At 46.1% G+C, this 23,720-nt stretch overlaps 1 long non-coding RNA gene across 3 annotated transcripts; it reads right to left on the reverse strand.

Annotated features, from left to right (window-relative positions):
* Window positions 1-1,258: 1,258 nt before the first annotated feature.
* On the reverse strand, window positions 1,259-18,378 carry LOC115800115 (uncharacterized). 3 transcript variants are annotated; one of them, XR_004021640.1, is made up of 4 exons: window positions 18,075-18,378; window positions 16,766-16,902; window positions 6,766-6,899; window positions 1,259-4,030 (listed from the first exon to the last, which is right to left on the reverse strand). It is a non-coding gene; the product is annotated as an uncharacterized LOC115800115 (long non-coding RNA). The 3 variants fall into 3 exon arrangements; XR_004021642.1 differs by having other exon boundaries at window positions 1,259-4,064; XR_004021641.1 differs by lacking the exon at window positions 16,766-16,902.
* Window positions 18,379-23,720: the final 5,342 nt, after the last annotated feature.

Raw genomic sequence — 23,720 nt, forward strand, 5'->3', positions numbered from 1 at the left:
ACCCACGTATGTATCACGCGTTTGCGAGTCCCCATTGCAGAGGGGGTCCTTCGTGCCCCGGACACATTCTCGTGAATTCAAACGCAGTGGGAGCACAAGGGTTAACCCTCCTGTTGTCCTCGGGTCAAAATGACCCGCCACTGTGTTAAAAAAAACCCAAAAATCCACTAAATGCTATTTTTTTAACTTGAAATTTTATGACTTTTCCTAGATTGGCCCCAACAGTAGAAAAAGTGAAATGTTGCTTTTATTCACATTTCCATGTAAGCTGTACAAAAAAAGTTACAAAGGTGGTCTTCGGGTCAAAATGACCCGTGAGGCAAATAGAGTTGAAATCAAGGTCACAGAGTTATTTAGAAACCACAGAATGTTACAGTGGTTTAGTTGTATCTCAGATCAATCAGTAGCAGAAGTAAACAAGGCAAATCAGGAGGTGTTCTCGCAGACTTCAAAAGACCACCTGTTTATTTCCAGAGGTTATAAAGGTGCTGCAGATAACAGGATCCCGAATTCTGTCTGTGCTGAAGCCATGAGTGTGCCTTATAACGTTGAAGAGGCTATAGAGCTGATTTTCTCAGATGTCCAGCAAGACAACTCTGATTCAGAAGAGGAAGTGGAGGATGTATCCGAAGAAGATGGGGAGGAATACAACCCAGAGCATGATGAATCATCTTCAGAAGAAGAAGAAAACCCTAAAGCTGAAAGAAAGACTTTCCTTTCAAAAAATGGCAAAATAGCATGGTCCTTAGCAGCATATGACCAACACGGCAGGCATGCAGAACAAAACGTCATAAAGATGACCCCAGGACCGACAAGGTGTGCCGTTTCTCATGCCCATGACATTGTCTCTACATTCTACCTGTTTATCACACCAGCAACAGAAAAAATAATCCTGGAGATGACAAATCTGGAGGGTTTTCGCAAATATGGAGACAGCTGGAAAAAGATGGATGAGATTGACCTGCAGGCCTACTTAGGGCTGCTAATCTTAGCAGGTGAATACAGGTCCCGAGGTGAGTGTTAGGTTCGGACCACCGTTAAATAAAGAAAGACACAGAAACCCGTAGTTGATTTTTTACCTGCAGGGAGAGTCTCAGTCAGCTAACACTCACGTGCCTCTGAAAGAGAGTCTGACTTCTTTCTTCCTGCCGGTGCTTTTATTTTAGCGTCACGTAAGTGTGTGGGGGTGTGTGTATGTGTGTGTGACGTCAGGAAACAGGCGTTACCTGCTTTCCTCACCTGGAGGGTCTGGGTGTGTGTGAGTATGTTTTGTGCTTACAATCTGATGGTCATGTGCATGTTTATGATGAACACATTGTGATACATAGAAAAACAGTTACATGTTTATCTATTCTAACAATTCCTCCCTGTTTATCATGAACATAGCACATACAATCCTGAATGAGGTTGAGGTGAAAAACCTGTCATGCGGCTGTCTATCCTTCTTTTGACCCAAAGTCACTTTCTATTCTTTCAAGACAGGAAAATTCCTCAACGGCCCCGCCGCTCACGGCAGCCACTGCTAGTACGTCTCACTCGGGGAAGCACCTACATACATTTGCAAATTTTAAACATTAGTTTGAAAACCAGTTTACATCCACCCCCATCACTTGGTCTCTCATTTTCAATGGGGGTTTCATATTTGGTCTTCTGTTTCACCCTCCTGCCCACCCTGCACAAGGGTACACTGATAGAAAGCTGAAAGGAAAACATTCGTCATCATTTTCCTTAAACATGGAACAATACAACTGAAAAATAAACAAAACAGTAACAGATTGACCCCTGGTGGCCCTAAGACTTTCAGCAGGGCTTGCCACCAAGCTCCAGTAGTCAGCCAAGAGAGCCAGTCCTGACTCCCTCCAGGTGTCTGCTGTTCCATATACTGCTGCAGGGTGTATACTCCTCCTTGCGGGGCGGCCAGCAAGTCCAAAACCACTCTGTTCTGCATCACCATTGCACGAAAGGTGCTCAACTCTTGTGTTGCAGTCGCGATGGTCATCAGTGCGCCCAGGGTGCAGATCCAGTTCCACGTGGTCATTGCATGTGAACGAGCCATCCCTATTTAGTGGGGGATTCAGTTGTTTTCTTCACGGGTTTGAGACGAAGGTGGCCTAGGGCTCACCCCCCCCCTTTGTACCCTGACTTCCATCCCCTACTCAGCGTTGGTTGGCTCAATCCTTTTGCACTGGCTGAGGTGGATCCACGTGGATCTCTCTGCTATTTTGACTGCAGTTGGCGTGGTCAGTGGTACTTTGTAGGGTCCGTCCCACTGGGGTTGGTTCCAGCACTTCTTCTTGATCACTCTGACCAGGACCCAGTCTCCCACCGCTACTGGATGTTCCTGTGGAGAAGCAGAAGAGCCTTCCGGCAGTTTATTTGTATCAACAACATTTTTGCTTTGGAACAACTTTCTCATCCGATCACTCAAGTCTGTCTCTTCCTCTGCTTGTTGTTATTCTGTGTACACCAGGAGTCTAAAAGGTCAGCCAAACAATGCCTAATAGGGGGTTATCCCTGTGTTGTTGGGGGTCACATGCATGTATGTTTTTACTAAGTCTATGCATTCTACCCAGGGCCTTCCCGTTTCTGCCATACATTTCCTTAGTCTATTTTTTTACTGTACCATTCGTTCTTTCAACGAGTCCTACGCTCTTGCGGATGATAAGAACAGTGATTTTTTTAGCTGTACCCCTAGGTTTTACGACTAAGCAATACATATAGGTCTTACTTACTATCCCCCCCTGTTGATACATGTGTTAAAGCATGTATCAATATGGCTGCTGTTTTGAATAGTGACCTAGGAAGTTGTTCCACTTCAATTTTGCTTGCTGCTGCATCTCATGGAGCACTTCGGGTCACAAGCGTTCCACAATTGTCGTGTAATTGCTGAGGTGCCATATTTACCACTTGCGGCCAGCTTTGCTGCTTTGTCAGCATAGCTGTTTCCCAATACTATCAAGTCTGTGCCTGTTTTGTGTGCCGCGCATTTACAAATGGCCAGGGCTGATGGTAGTTTTATGGCCGTTAATAGGTTTTTTTAAACAGTTCAGCATGTTTTACTGGCTTCCCTGTAGAGGTCAGCATTCCCCTTCTCGCCCACTGTGCTGCAAACGAACATACAGCAGAAAAGGCATACTGGCTGTCAGTGTAAAACGTGACTTCTTTACCTGCATGATGCTTGCATGCTTCGGTTAATGCGATTAACTCGGCTGCTTGAGCAGAGAGGTGTGAGGGCAGTTTCTCCGCTTTGATTATGGTGGTATTGGTGACTATAGCGTAGCCCGTTTCTGTTTTGCTTTATCATTTTTCCCGCTTGAGCCGTCCACAAACACAACGTGGCCTTTCGCCAGTGGTTCATCTTGCAAGTCTAAGCTGGGCTTGCTGTTTTGTTCCGTCAGCACTTTGCAGTCATGAGGGTCGCCGTCATGTGGCGTTGGTAGCAGAGTGGCTGGGTTTAGAGTGATGCAGCCCTCTATAGTTATGTGTGGTTGCGATAACAGGAGCGCTATGCAGCTCCGGTGTCTGGCTGGAGATAAGAATGTCATTTTACTCTGTACGAGCAGCACCTCAAGTGTAAGTGAGTGGAAAAGCACCAGTTCTCTGGAGGCCTACATAGCGAGTGCTGCTGCACATACTGCTTGCACGCAAAGGGATCCATGCTCTGCAATAATTACACAGGCCTAAAAAGGCCATCATTTGCTTCTTCGTTTGTGGTTCAGGTGGTTGTGCTAGTGCTGTGTGTGTGTTAGATGCCAGTAATGAGTGAGTGGTGTGTGTGTGTGTGTGTGTGTGTGGGTGTTATCTGACTTCCCTTCTCTGCTGATCAAGCAACTTGCCCTCATCTGACTTGTCTGAAGTCCTCCTCTCCGATCAGTGTGACACAGTCTGGTTAGTCCACGTTCCATTCACCAGTTGTGGACATTCAGTTCACCAATGACCCGTCAGGCTGCAGTTGTAACATCTGTCATCTCGATGCACCAACGATCATTCTGGTCCGGACGATGTCTGATCGGAGGGCAGGAGTCCAGATCTGGGTCAGAGATTTTCAGCGCTTATAAATTTGCCTGAAAAAAGGGCATTGAGAGATGAGGTATCACAAGTAACAACACATGGAGGTGGTCCCAAAACCGCCACTCCATTAATTAGGGCATCAGCTGTTCTGCCGCTCAAAACTCCGCTAAGATCACGCTCTACGCAGAGTTCTTTAACTGTTAATTTTCTACTCCTGCGTTCCCATCTCCATTTTTTCCCAGTGAGACGTCTCTCACAGGTAAGAAAACAGAAAAAAGGACACGTTCAAGGAGGCCTAATCACCTTAGGTTAAAGCCACCTTAGGTTAAAGACACAGAAACCCGTAGTTGGTCTTTTTACCTGCAGGGAGAGTCTCAGTCAGCTAACACTCACGTGCCTCTGAAAGAGAGTCTGACTTCTTTCTTCCTGCCGGTGCTTTTATTTTAGCGTCACGTAAGTGTGTGGGGGTGTGTGTATGTGTGTGTGACGTCAGGAAACAGGCGTTACCTGCTTTCCTCACCTGGAGGGTCCGGGTGTGTGTGAGTATGTTTTGTGCTTACAATCTGATGGTCATGTGCATGTTTATGATGAACACATTGTGATACATAGAAAAACAGTTACATGTTTATCTATTCTAACAGTTTATAGCAGCGTTCATGGGATGTTGTCTGAATGTTCAATGCTAGCTGGGAAGCCACTGCACAGGAGAGGATGATGGTGTGACAGACTTTTTGTTACAGTGAATTAGACTGAAAACTGAGTATGCTTTTCAATGAAAATAATGCTTAGATATAGCCTTTGTTTATCTCCCTCAGTCCACTAAAGTTCAGGGTTCACAAAAAACTCCATGACAATGGCTCACAGACAGAAGCTCACAGACAGAAGCTCACAGCCTTATTGGAAAAAAGGACAAAAGCTGAAAACTTCCAAAAATATATTTCCAACTAGATAATTCAAATTTATAAATTAGAATGATTTCTTGTGAGATTAGTCTTGTTTGAATGTTTTGCTGTAGAAATAAAAATATGTTGGTTACAACTTGGGAGGGGTAGACCACTGGTGAGTACTGGTGACCCCTGGTGAGTAGTTGATTTGCATTTGTATGACTCACAGAAACCTCCCTTACATATGAAAGTCTGCCCTAGACCTGAGGAGAGGGGGGAGCTGAGGGAGCACTGACACAGAGAGTTCACGGCAGTTTCCCTACAGTTTACTGTTCTGGCCAAAGCCTCCTGCTGAGAGCCCTAAAACTCAAGGCGCGCGTCAATATTACATACAAGAAACTGTTGAAAAACCCACTTTTCATGCAGTGTTATTCAGAATTTAGGATCAGTCTCACAATGAAGCAATTATATATTTCTTTACATTAATGGTTGGTTTAGTGTTAACATAAAGCCAAATTTCATTCAGAAAACTGAACCTTTCTAATTGACTTCAAACTTTTGAGCTGTGGTGTAGATTGCACTGTGATTATTGATTAGAGCAGATGATACAGGAGCATCAGTACAGGGAGAGACTGTTAAAAAGTTATGAGCTGTCTTCCTGCAGAGAAAGTGGAGTCTGTCATCCTCAAAATGCTGCCAAGAGAGGCAGCTGGCAGGATTGAATGATGCTCTGCCTCTGTGGTCAAGTACAGACATAGGCTTTAAGCAAGCATGAGCCACTAATAAGCATGACAGATTAATAAGCATCAACAACATGCACTTCTTAAACACCTATGCACCACTAATCACAGAAAATGAGCATGCAATAAAGTGGACTTGTTAGGGACAGTTTGCTATCAGCCTTCAAACACTTCAACTCAAGTTTTCCTGAAAGACAGAGTTCAAAAATTCTGATCTTTGAAACTAAATCCTCATCACATACATGCATACAATACACACTACTGCTCAAATCTTTGGGGTCTCAGAATTGTCCAGGATTTTAACAGGAAATTGCCTTTAATGTAACATTACATTACTTTTCTCTTCTAAAAGCTCCCAGATATTCCTCCAGTTGACTCAAAATTCCTCAAAGAGCACCAACCGTACCCACAAAGCTAGAGGTCTAGCCCCCTGTTGGACAATTTTAGCATTTATTTAAATGAATATTGTCTTGAAAGGTACCTATAAATAAAATGTAGAATTAGAAGTAGTAGTAGTAGCAGTAGAAGTAGTAGTAGTAGTAGGTTTAGTAGTATTGGCATCTCTAATAGTAGTATTGTCTTTTTTTAGCTTCCTGAAGTTCCTGCAGTAGAATTGGAGGCAGAGCCTTCAGCTTTCAGTCTCCTCTCCTGTGGAAACAGCTCCCAGTTTGGATTCAGGGACTTGATGCACCGAGCACTGTCTTTCACTCCCAGTGTGTTCATATCACTCCTGCATGTCATTAACATTTGTATTTTCTCTCCCATCAGGTGTGTTTTCTCCTGTCTTCCTATGATTTCATATTTTTTTAATTTCTCTCTCCACTCACCCCCCAACCCGTCACTCCTCCCTGAGCCTGGTTCTGCCGGAGGTTTCTTCCTGTTAAAAGGGAGTTTTTCCTTCCTGTTGCCAAGTGCTTGCTCATAGGGGATCACTTGATTGTTGGGGTTTTCTCTCTAATATTTTAGTGTTTTTTGCCTTACAATATAAGACAGCTGTTGTGAATTGGCACTATATAAATTGAACTGAATTAGATTGAAATTGACTATAAAGTCCTATCAAACCTAAAATCATCACACCCAATTTGGAAAACCAGCAAAATAAAATACAGTTACATCAACCACAAACTGACCTGCCTATGTAGACACATCAATAGCAGCTTCTTCCTGAGGTCCTCTTCATCTCCAAAACTCAGCAGAGGAGCTTCTGTTTCACAACCATTAGACCAGCAGCCGTTATGTTTAACTTTCATTTAATTGTTGTATCCTGTTTAAAAATAAACATTGAAAAAGATATTTTGATTGCATAGTTTATTCTTTTTTTATGCAAGTCCTTAAAATGCATACATGTACATATGAAGAACTAGCAGTCATATTAGCCTCCTGAGATCCTACGCCATCATACGGACACATTACATTTAGACTTTTCTTCACCTTACAATTCATTCTGTTCATAATTTCTTAAACAATGATGAGCTTATTGTTTTATGCTGTAAAATAAAGCTATTATCTCCATGTGAGGACATACTTTAGGGAGGATGCTAAACTGCATTTCACTGTTTTAACATTGTTCTTAGCATTGTTTTTTCAGTGACAATAAAACACTATTCTATTCTATTCTATTCTTTTTTTTTTTTAAGCCTGTCAGGTCTGGCATTTTTCGCAATTGGAATGATGATCCGAATGGACTGATGTACCAAACATATTTCCTTTTACAAGAGCAGCTCTATAAGTTTTCTATAGGCTATTCTTGTTAATGTATGTATTTTTATTTTTATTTAGTTATTTATGCTAGGCCTGACAGGCAATAAGGAAAGGGATAGAAAAGAGGGATTAAAAAAAAGGAGAGAAGAAAAAAAAAGGAGGGGGGAAAGAGAAACAGAGGGAAGAAAGGAAAGAAAAAATACTTGAAGATATACATACATACATTCACATATCTATACATATGCATATACATATACACACATACACACAATTTTGCTGTGGCAGTAATGTGTGTGTATGCGCCTCTGTCATGGAATGTACCCAATGAGGGTAAGAAACTGTAACCATGCCCCCACCCCCCCCCCCCCCGCGATCCAGAGGCGAATAGGAATTGACCCAGGCCATCCACAGCCCACTAGGAGCTCAGAAGACCTGAGGCCACACATCTTGATGGCAACTGCGTGCACACCCCAGAGGAGGAATGAGGGATACCCCAGACGGAGCCCCCAAGGCCAAAGGGCAAGAGTCCTTCTATTCTATTCTATTAAAAAATATATATGTAGCATCTACTGTATGCAGTGAGCTAATGACTAATCCACAAATGTGCCTTATAGGTCCCATTCCTACCAGAATGTTCAAAGAAGTTTGATTTAATTTCCATATGATTCATGCATCTTTATTAAAAGTCTATAAACCACAGGCTTATCTGCAGTTAACTGATCATTTGCAGAGGACTTGTTTATTTGAAGTGGAACAGTTTGCAGCCGAGTGTGAAGCGGCTGGTATGAGAATCAGCACCTCTAAGTCTGAGGTCGGAAAAGGGTGGAGTGCCCTCTCCAGCTCAGGGCTGACTTCCTTCCCCAGGTGGACGAGTTCAAATATCTCGTGGTCTTGTTCGCCTGGGAGATCGACAGACGGATCGGGGCTGCATCTGCAGTGATGCGGACGTTGCACCAGTCTGTCGTGGTGAAGAGGGAGCTGAGTGTTAAAGCAAAGCTGTCGATTTACCGGTCGATCTATGTCCCTACCCTCACCTATGGCCACGAGCTTTGGGTAGTGACCAAAAGAATAAGATCGCAAATGCAAGCGGCAGCAATGAGCTTCCTCCGAAGGGTAGCTGGCCTCTCCCTTAGTGCTGCCATTCAGGAGGGGCTCAGAGTAGAGCTGCTGCTCCTCCACGTCAAGAGGAGCCACCTCAGCTGGCTGCACGTCAAGAGGAGCCAGCTGAGGTGGCTTGGGCATCTGATTAGGATCCCTCCTGGGCCTCTCTGAACCTGAGTTTCCTGGAGTGACACGCATATACAAAAAAAATTAGCTGAAAATTTTAAACAGAAAATAAGATAACGAGTGCTTAAACTTTCAAATTACTTTTCATTTTACGGGGCACAAGTTGGTCAGCTTCTGGTGCATCAGCCCCACCCACGCATCCCTGCAAAAGAGTGTCACAGTGGAGCTCGTGTGCGCCTTTGCAGCTAAGAATTAGTGGAGGAGAAACACTACGAGCATGGCTGCAATCACCACCACAGTATGCAGGTATAACAATGGCTTTAACCCTTGCAGGATAAACATATCATTTCTAACTTCAGTGCTAATTAGACATGAATTAATCAGAAATCATGAGACTCTAGTTTCAGTGTCCTGCTCAGTGGCACTTCAGTAGATATTTGCAGTCAACCAGGGGTGTTTCCAGGATTTTTCTGGCCAAGAACCAACCCACTTCAAAACTGAAATTCAGTGAATTCTGCTGATTTCAATTGTGCACAGAGCTCTTGCCACTATAAATGTCGATTAGGAAAATGTCATGGCCGGGGAGGAAACGGACGAGGAAGGACTCACATGAAGGACTCCAGAAGCAAACATAACTAAAAAGGGGATTTATTTCAACGGGGAAACACAAATACAAAAACCTTGGAAGGGAGGCACAGGGAGACGAAGGGCAGGCACAGGGAACACAGGAACATGCGGGCACAAAACATCAACGACGCGACAACAGGCATGGAAAACACAGGACTTAAATACACAAGGGGCTAATGAGGGAAGAGGAAACAGGTGGGAACACAGGTGAGGCAAATGAAACTAATCACACGGGGGGGAAGCAAAACTAGACACGAAGCACAGGGAAATCATACTGACAGAATAAAACAGGAAGTGATAAACCAAGGAACACGCAGACGAGTCACAACACTGGGAACATGACAACATACTGGGGAGGACACACTCAGGAAATAAACTATTAACACAAAACGCTGGGCCAACGGCCCAGGACATGACAGTACCCCCCCCTCAAAGGCCGGCCCCCGACGGCCAAAACCAGAAACAAAACCAGACAAGGGCGGGAGGCGGGGGACCAGGAAGGAGGGCCCGAAACAAAAACAGACAGGGAGCAAACAAAGTCAGGAACAAACCCAAAAACACAAGGAAGCACTGGAGTAAGGGTAGAGCACAAGGGCAAAAAACAATAAGCAAAAGGAACAGAACAAAGAAAAGCAATGGCACAAGCGGAATAACAGTCCAAAAACCAGAGCAAAACATGGGGATGAGAAAACAAAAAACAACCGGATGAAATAAAAAGCGACAGCACAAGGCCGGAGAGCTCCAATGACCAAAACAGGGGGTCAAAACAAGGAACAGTTCAGGAGCTATGACAAAACAAAAACAGCAGGGGAAAAAACAGTCCACAGTTCAGGGGAGACAGTGGGAAATCCAAAACAAAAAACACACAGTTCAGGAGGCCGCAGGGGCTAAGGGGCCACAAAGCAAAGTCCCAACGAGGGAGGCCGACCGCGCTCCCAGTGGCGGCGGCGACGAGGACGAGGAGGAATCACTGGAGGCCGACCGCGCTCCCAGCGGCGGCGGCGACGGGGAGCAGGCACCGGAGGCCGACCGCGCTCCCAGCGGCGGCGGCGGAGACGAGGAGAAGACACTGGAGGCCGACCGCGCTCCCAGCGGCGGCGGCGACGGGGAGCAGGCACCGGAGGCCGACCGCGCTCCCAGCGGCGGCGGCGACGGGGAGCAGGCACCGGAGGCCGACCGCGCTCCCAACGGCGGCGGCGGAGACGAGGAGAAGACACTGGAGGCCGACCGCGCTCCCAGCGGCGGCGGCGGAGACGAGGAGAAGACACTGGAGGCCGACCGCGCTCCCAGCGGCGGCGGCGGAGACGAGGAGAAGACACTGGAGGCCGACCGCGCTCCCAGCGGCGGCGGCGGAGACGAGGAGAAGACACTGGAGGCCGACCGCGCTCCCAGCGGCGGCGGCGGCGACGACGAAGACACACCAGAGCCGCAACATGCCCGGACTCCCCTGAGCCCAGGGCGGTCAAGGACACAGGAAACTCGGAAGGTCCGAACCGAGCGGGACCCCCTGGCGGCTCGGACTGAGCAGAACACTCCGAAGACTCCGGCGGCTCGGACTGAGCGGAACACTCCGAAGACTCCGGCGGCTCGGACTGAGCGGGACCCCCTGGCGGCTCGGACTGAGCGGAACACTCCGAAGACTCGGACTGAGCGGGACCCCCTGGCGGCTCGGACTGAGCAGGACTCTCCGGCGCGGAGCGCTCGGACTGAGCGGAGACCCCCATCGGCTCGGACTGAGCGGGACCCTCTGGCGCGGAGTGCTCGGACTGAGCGGGACCCCCTGGCTCGGACTGAGCGGAGACCCCCATCGGCTCGGACTGAGCGGGACCCTCTGGCGCGGAGCGCTCGGACTGAGCGGAGACCCCCATCGGCTCGGACTGAGCGGGACCCTCTGGCGCGGAGCGCTCGGACTGAGCGGGACCCTCTGGCGCGGACTGAGCGGGACCCTCTGGCGCGGAGCGCTCGGACTGAGCGGGACCCTCTGGCGCGGAGCGCTCGGACTGTGCGGAGACCCCCATCGGCTCGGACTGAGCGGGACCCCCTGGCTCGGACTGAGCGGAGACCCCCATGGGCTCGGACTGAGCGGGGCCCTCTGGCGCGGAGCGCTCGGACTGAGCGGAGACCCCCATCGGCTCGGAATGAGCGGAGACCCCCATCGGCTTGGACTGAGCGGGACCCTCTGGCGCGGAGCGCTCGGACTGAGCGGAGACCCCCATCGGCTCGGACTGAGCGGGACCCTCTGGCGCGGAGCGCTCGGACTGAGCGGGACCCTCTGGCGCGGAGCGCTCGGACTGAGCGGAGACCCCCATCGGCTCGGACTGAGCGGGACCCCCTGGCTCGGACTGAGCGGAGACCCCCATCGGCTCGGACTGAGCGGGGCCCTCTGGCGCGGAGTGCTCGGACTGAGCGGAGACCCCCATCGGCTCGGAATGAGCGGAGACCCCCATCGGCTTGGAGTGAGCTGAGCCCATGGGCTGAACGGGGCCTACATAGTGAGGCACCGGATGCGTAGGCTGGGACCGCGGAACAGGGCACACTGCTGCTTTATTGAGCAGCAGGGGCTGCTCGAGGAATAGCCGAGGTGCAGGGGACTGCGTGGAAGCAGGCCGGGAGACGACTGGCTGCGTGGAAGCAGGCCGGGAGACGACTGGCTGCGTGGAAGCAGGCCGGGAGACGACTGGCTGCGTGGAAGCAGGCCGGGAGACGACTGGCTGCGTGGAAGCAGGCCGGGAGACGACTGGCTGCGTGGAAGCAGGCCGGGAGACGACTGGCTGCGTGGAAGCAGGCCGGGAGACGACTGGCTGCGTGGAAGCAGGCCGGGAGACGCCTGGCTGCGTGGAAGCAGGCCGGGAGACGACTGGCTGCGTGGAAGCAGGCCGGGAGACGACTGGCTGCGTGGAAGCAGGCCGGGAGCGAGAGAGAGCAGACTGCGTGGAAACAGACCGCGAGCGAGAGAGAGCAGACTGCGTGGAAACAGACCGAGAGCTAGGGAGATCTGGCTGCGTGGAAACAGACCGAGAGCTAGGGAGATCTGGCTGCGTGGAAACAGACCGAGAGCTAGGGAGATCTGGCTGCGTGGAAACAGACCGAGAGCTAGCTGACACTGGGGCCTGAGAGGGAGCTGACACTACTGGAGCTACAGAAGGAGCAGGAGCTGAGGGAACTGGGACCAAAACCGAAGGAACTAAGACAGGGGCTGAGGGAACTGACTGAGAGGGCACTGAAACAGCTGACACTGGGGACCGAGGAAGAGTTACTGGAGCTGACTGAAGGCGAGGGAGAGCGACTGGAGCTAGAGCTGACTGAGACCCTGCTGCTGCAGCTAACACAGAAAACCGATGCGAAGGCTTGGACCTGGTTGCCCCCACCCGCGGAACAGGAACGGGTGCAGAGGTCAGCCCGTCCGTGGCTGCCCCCACCCGCGGAACAGGAACGGGTGCAGAGGTCAGCCCGTCCGTGGCTGCCCCCACCCGCGGAACAGGTACGGGTGCAGAGGTCAGCCCGTCCGTGGCTGCCCCCACCCGCGGAACAGGTACGGGTGCAGAGGTCAGCCCGTCCGTGGCTGCCCCCACCCGCGGAACAGGTACGGGTGCAGAGGTCAGCCCGTCCGTGGCTGCCCCCACCCGCGGAACAGGTACGGGTGCAGAGGTCAGCCCGTCCGTGGCTGCCCCCACCCGCGGAACAGGTACGGGTGCAGGGGGAGCTGGAGCCAAGGGAGCGGGAGCAGGGTGAGCAGAGGGAGCTGGAGCTAACTGAGGGGTCTGAGACTGCGACTGAGGAGGAGCTGGAGCTACAGCTGACTGGGAACACTGCGACTGAGGAGGAGCTGGAGCTACAGCTGACTGGGAACACTGCGACTGAGGAGGAGCTGGAGCTACAGCTGACTGGGAACACTGCGACTGAGGAGGAGCTGGAGCTACAGCTGACTGGGAACACTGCGACTGAGGAGGAGCTGGAGCTACAGCTGACTGGGAACACTGCGACTGAGGAGGAGCTGGAGCTACATCTGTCTGGGAACACTGCGACTGAGGAGGAGCTGGAGCTACAGCTGACTGGGAACACTGCGACTGAGGAGGAGCTGACACTGGAGGAACTGACACTGGAGGAACTGACACTGGAGGAACTGACACTGGAGGAACTGACAGAGTGCTAGGGTGAACAGACATTAGGGAAACCGACTGAAGGCTAGAGGGGCCTGAGTACGTCAAAACTGGCCGCGTGGAAGCAGGCCGGGAGACAGAAAGAGCAGACTGCGAGCTAGAGAGAGCAGGAGCTAAGGGCGTTAGAGCTAACTGCGAGCTAGGGGAGACTGACTGCGAGGAGACTGACTGCGAGGAGACTGACTGCGAGGAGACTGACTGCGAGGAGACTGACTGCGAGGAGACTGACTGCGAGCTAGGGAGAGGAGCTGACTGCGTGGAAGCAGCCTGAGGCACAGCTGACTGGGGAGACTGAGACTGAGCCACAGCTGACACCGGGCACTGAGAATGCGCTGACACTGGGGACTGAGAATGAGCTGACACTGGGGACTGCTGTAGGTGAAGGGTGGAGGTTAAGAAATCCTGCACTAACCCATGCAGAGAGCCAAATAACCAAGGGTAATCATCGACTAGCCCTTGCAGCTGGGCCGTGAGCTGTTGCTGTTCCTGCTCACATGGGTCAGCCAGAAGGTCCATAACCAGTGAATCCACCCAACAGATAATGGTCTGCTTTGCCACCTCAGGGAGGGGAAAGGCAGGGGGGTGACGGGAATAATTGTCCGCAGGCATAGTAGCGTTGAAGCCAGTGTTACTCACGGAAACGGAGGATTGGGTGTGAAGTGGTGAAGCGGTCCGCGGCGTTATACCGCTCGGGTCTCGGGGTGCCTTCCGCCGTTGCTGCCGGGAACTCCCTCTCCTCCGCGGCTGCCGAGGAAGGGAGGGATCAGCGAAAGGGGAGGCAGGTGAGTGACGATGACGGGGACTGTTCAAAGACGCCGGGCCCCCCAGCGCTAGACGAGTGCCGTCGAAAAAATTGGAGCCGGAGGGGGTTTTGTAATGGTCGCGTCGTTCTGTCATGGCCGGGGAGGAAACGGACGAGGAAGGACTCACATGAAGGACTCCAGAAGCAAACATAACTAAAAAGGGGATTTATTTCAACGGGGAAACACAAATACAAAAACCTTGGAAGGGAGGCACAGGGAGACGAAGGGCAGGCACAGGGAACACAGGAACATGCGGGCACAAAACATCAACGACGCGACAACAGGCATGGAAAACACAGGACTTAAATACACAAGGGGCTAATGAGGGAAGAGGAAACAGGTGGGAACACAGGTGAGGCAAATGAAACTAATCACACGGGGGGGAAGCAAAACTAGACACGAAGCACAGGGAAATCATACTGACAGAATAAAACAGGAAGTGATAAACCAAGGAACACGCAGACGAGTCACAACACTGGGAACATGACAACATACTGGGGAGGACACACTCAGGAAATAAACTATTAACACAAAACGCTGGGCCAACGGCCCAGGACATGACAGAAAAGTTGGGAAGACTGAAGCACAAAAAAGCAACCAGAAGATGATGAAGCTACCACAATGCAGTCTGGATATAACCCTAATTATGATTTACTCTATTTAGCAGTCAAATTTGTTGCAAACCAGGTCACCACTAATTTATTATCACATGAAAGAGGAAAAGAAACCCATGAGGTGGTGAGGGTGTGTGAATGGATGAGTGAACGGTATGTTGAGTGGCATAAAACAAAGGTGTCCATTAAAGAAGAACTCTTCCTGCTGCAGCACAGAGATTTGGTTAGATAAATGTCAGGCCATCTCAAAGTAAAGACTGATATCTGACAAGCTTGCAAAGCAAAGGAGAGAGGGTGTGGATCACACCACTGTGAGGCATATGAGTCAATCAAAATATATTGTTGAATCTGTAATCCTCATTGAGAGTTCAGCTACCAAATACAAGTTCAATGCTTGGATTCAACTCCTTCTGGTTAATCTGTCAGGGAATAAAGAGAGAACAGGCCTGGCCTGGCTATGAAACTGATGACTGTCCAATTACTTTTGAGCCTCAGTCTTTAGAGAATTTGACCAGCTTTTATTATGGCTGCAGATACTTCAGATACACTTACCTTCCTAAGACAAATCCATACATACTGGCAACAACACACCAGCCCCTAATTGTTACTGTAAACTAACATAATTCAATATTATACAAAAATTGGAGCCAATTCCAAGTCTAAAATATGTATAATCCAGTAACCCAAATAGAAATCTGAGTTCTAATCAGTCTTTATTCACACAGCTTCCAGAAGACAGAAGACAAATCTTTGTGACCGGTCGCTACAGTATGTTAACAGACTTGTGTGTCAGGAAGGTCTACAACTAAGATCCTCGAGGGGCAGTGGAGTCGGCCACAATGACAAAATCTCCTACAGCAAATATCTTCTCCTTTGACCACAGTTGTTCCTGTAACAGTAGTATATATCCTTTAATCCATCGGTGCCAGAAGAGATCTGTGAAAAATTGAACTTGCTTCCAGCGTCATTTGATATACAAGTCACCTTATTCAAAAAGTCCAGGTGGTAAAGCCGGCTTGCCTTTTAGCAAGATGATAGGATTTGGTGTCAAGTATTCAAGATCATTAGGATTGTCTGAGATTTTTGTAATAGGACAATCATTCAATATGGCTTCTAGCTCATTGAAACTTAATTTCACTCCAGACTGAAGTAGCACATTTTGAATCCTTTTGTGGTCCAAGACTGATAGAGCTTCTCTTAATGCTGAAAGGCTGAAGTTGAATATTAATTTTTTGGGATGCATTGCTGTTTCAGTCTCAGCCCACTGAAAAACAATGTATTTCAATATGATACACATTGTAATACTATGTCCATGGCATAGCTGCATGCTTTCCATATCCAATCTAGAGGGCATAGATTTTTTTAAGAAATATGTGATTTAGGGTGTTTGACCTGCTTCTGGACATGTTGGATTGTTTTCATCCAATAGATGGAGATTTTTGCATAACTGTGCAAATGTACCTAATTATAGACTAGTAAATAAACCATTTGTAATATATAAATAATAATTATGCAGCATACAGAATTGCTGAGCATCAACAGAATAATATCAAACACAAGTGGTCAACAATTGGGCCCAGTGCTGTAAATGTTATTACACTGCTATACCACAAAATGGCATGGTGGCACCCCAAGAGCACAAATGGAACATAAAAGTGAGGTCCACTAGTCTATCCATGAAACCTGACCACAGCGTGAAGAAAACAAAACGCTGTCACCACAGGAACAGTGATTGAACCAGGATAAACCACCACAGCTCACAAATGCACAGTTATGTCTGAACATGCATGAATAAAACCAAGGTATGCCCAGCTAGCTTGTCCCGTCCACTGAACTTTGTAACTATTGAACAACTCTGACATATAAGAGTCATGATTCTTCAGTGTGGCAGGCAGGATAAGGACCCAAACACAGGACTCAGGAGGCAAAGCATGAACTCAGAAATACACAACTTTGTTTCTGGATGCACATCAGATACAAGAAAACCAGAAAACTCACCCGGTGCTAATAGGTCAACCACTAGGAATACTCAGGGAAACTCTGAACCAGGAAACACACCTAAGTGAGACAATGTGACCAAGAACAGGAGGACACAGATGATACACACACGAGGTCATCAGGGAGAGAGGACACACCTGGGAGCACAGCGGAACAAGACAAGGGGAGTAAAACTAAATATGATACAAAGTAAAACAGGAAGTAGACATGGAAACAAATACTGACTTGAGGACACAGGGAAGCAGACACACTGAGGGAGTACAACACCTACACTAGAGCACGAGATCATAACTAGACAAGAGGAGGACTTAAACTACAGAACAAGGAACAGAGACCAGGACTGAATCCACTTAACAGGAGAACAAAGTGATCGGCTGCCATAAAGTGATTTTCGATGTTTCTATGTGCTTTTATGTGTAATGTCTGTGCTTATATTGGTGAATAGAGTGTAGTCAATAGGATTTATGAAGAGCTTAAATATAAAATGAAGAAATGACCTGTTTTTCAAGTATGTTTATAACTCTGCATTATTGCACGTACATTATAATAAATCCAGTCCTCTTTGGTCACTTAAAATATCTTTATAGAGTGTAATGTTATATTTGTTCTGATTTCTGCTGCCCTCTTGGCCAGATTTCTCTTTAAAATCTGACCAATCACAGTTTTTACCCTGATAAATAAAGAATATATAAAAATCGCTGCCAAAAACTGATTGCAGCTTCTACCTTGTGACAGAAATGTTGTTTCTCACTCAAAATGACTTGATATCATTCATGAGAGAAATGTTTGACATATTTTTCACAGATTATAGGTCAGCAAGTCATTTACAACAGTTTAAATATGGGCAATCATTTTCTGGCAATCACTTATTGGCAGACGACCGGGAACACAGGAAGGCTGAGAACTGAAACCGGATTAAATAGAAAGTGAACAACAGCCAAGAACAGATCTCAGAAAAGTAAGAAGCCTGAGGATAGAAACAATGAAACCAACCAGGAATTAGCAGAATAAGACAAAAATTCAAAACTGCAAACGCACAATAAACTAGGAATCAAACAGTAACATTAGCAATATAAATTGAAAAATTAAAGTCCTAAAATTATAAATGCTGGGTCATAAACCCAGGACCATGATGATAAGATCCAAGCTAAATGTATATTAACTAGTAACACACTGAGGACGCTGACACAGGCCGAAAGGTTGTTTTTGACACAGTGTCATGATAAATACCATAATTAGCCGGCTAGCAATAGCTAAGTACGTTTGGAGCTGTTACAAACTAAACTTGTAATTACTCATGGAAACATACCCTTGTCTTTTTTCTTCCTCTAATCTTCTCCTTTCCCTCCTCTCTGCCTCACAGGGACAGCTCCTTTCTGACACCTTTCTGTTTCGTAGCTTCTCCCACAAACAACTAAAATTGACGGACCATCAGGTCGCCTGGAGCACTGCCGATGCGCATGCGTGCCCAAACTACCTAAATTCACGCTGACAGTCAGCAAGTGGCCTACTCATTAAATTAGTATTGTTACAATTGTACAAATATGAAGAGGTGGAATAGTTTCTTCTTTCTTTTAGGACACTGGCATGTTAAAAAAGGACAAAGTTTCATCACAGATGTAGGTGAGCTTGGGGGCCCCCTGGTGGTCAGAGGGCCCTATGCAGCCGCATATGTCGCCTATGACTCGCCGGCTCTGACTGTGTTGTTGTCGTTTTATTTGCAAGTTTTGATTTAAGCCGCTGATTTAATCTAGTATAATACTCAGTTTTATGTTGTTAGGCCCGTAGGAATTCTAAATTAAACTAACAAGTAATAGAGATCAGGTACATTTAATTCTGACCTGCCGGAGCGCTGGTGCTCCCGACTGCCAACTGCTTTTTAAAGCCGGTAAAATAGAGCAATAAGTCTTTCCCATATAAAACCAGAGGATTTACATTTACGTATAAATCATTCAACGTGTCACAGAGCGCTGTATCCTTCCTCTAAGGGGTTCGCAAAAGTCACGTAGAAAGCACTAACAACAAACTGTACTCCATCGTGTTTCTGTATCCAGCATAATATGTAGATACAGAAAATGGTTTTCAATTTCTTTGTGGGGTAGTGTACTCTTAAGGGTTACCTTCATACACAGTGGCGCAAAAAGGAGGTATGCAGTATATGCAATGCATAGGGGCGACCCACAGGGGGCGCAAAGTGATATGGAGAAATTATTTCTCCAGTCGCATTCTCTGCATTTAACAGCTGTGTAAATGATATGATCAATAACAGAGTCACGGTGCTGATTAGGTGTCCCTGTGCTCCTTCACCTCCCCTCCTCCTGCCCCCCACCCTTTTCCACACACACACACACACACACACACACACACACACACACACACACACACACACACACACACACACACAAAAGGCGCGTTCGAGAACGCTACATCAGTTTTCCTTAGAATCGTCACCTGACGACAAAAAAACAAAACGGAAAACGGAAAACGGACGACGGAGAAGGATTAAATGTTGTTTGGAAGAAAAAAGGCTTTTCAAAATGGTTTAAAGACAGTCGGTAAGTTATTCCAAAAGCCTGTAAAAGTCTTTAATACAAGTCTTGTATTATATAAGTCCATAAATAAGTGAGATCTGCACATATGAACACGGTAAACCTTGAGAGGGTGCCTGTGTGCGGGTTTGGCCTAAAAATGTGTCTTATGCACCTCAGAAAGTACACAGCTGCACCCCTGTTCATACATATTATTATAAGTAGGGTTCTGACAGTATTATTGAGGTATAGGGAGTTGAAATATTTCACACGATGGTACTAGAGCATGTATAACTGTAACGATGTTGTCTGGCGGACCTGTTCTACTATAGGCCTCAAAGGGCTACAGGGGGACGGTAAGATTGAAGTCTTTAAGAGCATTTAAGGCATGGAAACCTTTCCTGATTTGCCTAATCTTTGTAATTTCTTATATTACAACTCAAGGTAAAAAAAAAAAGCCAGAGGACAGGAGACATGAAAGTGCAGGATGAAGAGAGACAAACCAGCAGAAAGGTGGAGCAGAGGTAACTGTGTATGAAGTACAACAAACTGTAAGTACAGAAAGACATAATACACTAATGTAAAGAGGCTAATCTACCATTAGAATCATCTTTCAGTAAGTACATTAACAGAAGTGAAAACTGCTGTGCTGATCAAAAAGGGCAATACATTTACTTAGTTTGGGGTTTGGAGCTTCAGCTTTGTGGGAACAGTTGGTGGCAAAATGGAGAAAAAACATGTTGAAAAATTCTTATTGTGAGAAAGGGAAAAAAGAATCCATGTAAGAAATGGATTTAAAAAAAATAAACATTGAAAAAATGAAATTTTATTACACCTGGGTGTGCCACTCCCTTTACTGAAAAGTGCAAACTTGTTTAATCGCATTAGAAATGGGATGATCCCCACACTAATGTGTACATGTATTGTCCCTTTGCTCACTACAGTTGTGTTGGTCTGTGCTAATGTGTTTGGAAAAAGGTTTTCTGACTGATAAGCTGGACTTTAACAGGAAAAACTTGCATTAGGGACCACAATGTACCACTGGAACACAGGAGAGATTGATTGAAACTGCTCTCAAAATCTGGATATTAGTAGATATTCCAATCAAAGTTATTCAGAATTTGGGATCAGTCTCACAATGAAGCAATTATATATTTCTTTACATTAATGGTTGGTTTAGTGTTAACATAAAGCCAAATTTCATTCAGAAAACTGAACCTTTCTAATTGACTTCAAACTTTTGAGCTGTGGTGTAGATTGCACTGTGATTATTGATTAGAGCAGATGATACAGGAGCATCAGTACAGGGAGAGACTGTTAAAAAGTTATGAGCTGTCTTCCTGCAGAGAAAGTGGAGTCTGTCATCCTCAAAATGCTGCCAAGAGAGGCAGCTGGCAGGATTGAATGATGCTCTGCCTCTGTGGTCAAGTACAGACATAGGCTTTAAGCAAGCATGAGCCACTAATAAGCATGACAGATTAATAAGCATCAACAACATGCACATCTTAAACACCTATGCACCACTAATCACAGAAAATGAGCATGCAATAAAGTGGACTTGTTAGGGACAATTTGCTATCAGCCTTCAAACACTTCAACTCAAGTTTTCCTGAAAGACAGAGTTCAAAAATTCTGATCTTTGAAACTAAATCCTCATCACATACATGCATACAATACACACTACTGCTCAAATCTTTGGGGTCTCTTAGAAACGTCCAGGATTTTAACAGGAAATTGGCTTTAATGTCACATTACATGAGCTTTGTCACTAATCTTTTCACAGGTGTTTCTTAACAAAATCATTGAGCATAAATCACTTGTGATGTTTAAGTGAATCTCTACACACACATGCAGAAGCCCATTTTTAGCATCACTCACTCCTGTGTTTTAGTGTCACATTGTGGTACTTAATGCAAATTGATCATGCCAGATGGATAATATATGATTACAAACATCTTCTTACCAACAAGCAGAGCTCCAAAGTATTTTGTGGGTCAAAAGCAGCATTACATTAGGTTAGTTTGAGGTCTGGAGCATCAGCTTTGTAGGTTTATTGAACTCAAACTGGATGAAAGAAAGAATTCAAAAACTTGTTGAGGGATTTATATAGTCAGAAATCAAACTGTGGAATGTGTCAAAGTGATAAAAACTGAATGTTTTCTACAACTGGGTGTGTCACGCCCTTTACACAAAAGTGCAAACTTGTTTAATCGCATTAGAAATGGGATGATCCACACACTAGTGTGTCAAAATTGATTGTTTTCTTAATCAGCATGATAGTTTTGGTGTGTACTAATAAAACTGGAGGAGGGTTTCTTCCTTGTTTTCTTCTGCTGGATGTGTCAAATGTTTAGGAACCCTCGGCCTCCTTTAGTGCTAATGGTACTGTTGAGAAATTTGGTTTCTTTGTAGCTTTGGAGCACAGGCTCAGTGAATTTGACACATGCCTCCATAGCACTGAAAAATCAATCAATAGGTAATCAGGCTCCTGGAACCAGTGCAGGTCAAAGTAGGTGAGCCCTGGTTAGCTGCAAGTACATTACCACAACTGAATACGACTGTGCTGATCAAAAGCAGCATTGTATAAGCTTAGTTTGGGGTCTGGAGCTTGAGTATCCTGGGTTTAATTAATGATCCACACACTAATGTGTACATGTATTGTTTGTTTGGTCACTACAGTTGTGTTGGTCTGTGCTAATGTGTTTGGAAAAAGGTTTTCTGACTGATAAGCTGGACTTTAACAGGAAAAACTTGCATTAGGTACCACAATGTACCACTGGAACACAGGAGAGATTGATTGAAACTGCTCTCAAAATCTGGATATTAGTAGATATTCCAATCAAAGTTATTCAGAATTTGGGATCAGTCTCACAATGAAGCAATTATATATTTCTTTACATTAATGGTTGGTTTAGTGTTAACATAAAGCCAAATTTCATTCAGAAAACTGAACCTTTCTAATTGACTTCAAACTTTTGAGCTGTGGTGTAGATTGCACTGTGATTATTGATTAGAGCAGATGATACAGGAGCATCAGTACAGGGAGAGACTGTTAAAAAGTTATGAGCTGTCTTCCTGCAGAGAAAGTGGAGTCTGTCATCCTCAAAATGCTGCCAAGAGAGGCAGCTGGCAGGATTGAATGATGCTCTGCCTCTGTGGTCAAGTACAGACATAGGCTTTAAGCAAGCATGAGCCACTAATAAGCATGACAGATTAATAAGCATCAACAACATGCACATCTTAAACACCTATGCACCACTAATCACAGAAAATGAGCATGCAATAAAGTGGACTTGTTAGGGACAGTTTGCTATCAGCCTTCAAACACTTCAACTCAAGTTTTCCTGAAAGACAGAGTTCAAAAATTCTGATCTTTGAAACAAAATCCTCATCACATACATGCATACAATACACACTACTGCTCAAATCTTTGGGGTCTCTTAGAAACGTCCAGGATTTTAACAGGAAATTGGCTTTAATGTCACATTACATGAGCTTTGTCACTAATCTTTTCACAGGTGTTTCTTAACAAAATCATTGAGCATAAATCACTTGTGATGTTTAAGTGAATCTCTACACACACATGCAGAAGCCCATTTTTAGCATCACTCACTCCTGTGTTTTAGTGTCACATTGTGGTACTTAATGCAAATTGATCATGCCAGATGGATAATATATGATTACAAACATCTTCTTACCAACAAGCAGAGCTCCAAAGTATTTTGTGGGTCAAAAGCAGCATTACATTAGGTTAGTTTGAGGTCTGGAGCATCAGCTTTGTAGGTTTATTGAACTCAAACTGGATGAAAGAAAGAATTCAAAAACTTGTTGAGGGATTCATATAGTCAGAAATCAAACTGTGGAATGTGTCAAAGTCATAAAAACTGAATGTTTTCTACAACTGGGTGTGTCACGCCCTTTACACAAAAGTGCAAACTTGTTTAATCGCATTAGAAATGGGATGATCCACACACTAGTGTGTCAAAATTGATTGTTTTCTTAATCAGCACGATAGTTTTGGTGTGTACTAATAAAACTGGAGGAGGGTTTCTTCCTTGTTTTCTTCTGCTGGATGTGTCAAATGTTTAGGAACCCTCGGCCTCCTTTAGTGCTAATGGTACTGTTGAGAAATTTGGTTTCTTTGTAGCTTTGGAGCACAGGCTCAGTGAATTTGACACATGCCTCCACAGCACTGAAAATCAATCAATAGGTAATCAGGCTCCTGGAACCAGTGCAGGTCAAAGTAGGTGAGCCCTGGTTAGCTGCAAGTACATTACCACAACTGAATACGACTGTGCTGATCAAAAGCAGCATTGTATAATCTTAGTTTGGGGTCTGGAGCTTGAGTATCCTGGGTTTAATTAATGATCCACACACTAATGTGTACATGTATTGTTTGTTTGCTCACTACAGTTGTGTTGGTCTGT

Source organism: Archocentrus centrarchus, chromosome 21 (genome assembly GCF_007364275.1).
Source record: "Archocentrus centrarchus isolate MPI-CPG fArcCen1 chromosome 21, fArcCen1, whole genome shotgun sequence".
Classification (NCBI taxonomy): domain Eukaryota; kingdom Metazoa; phylum Chordata; class Actinopteri; order Cichliformes; family Cichlidae; genus Archocentrus; species Archocentrus centrarchus.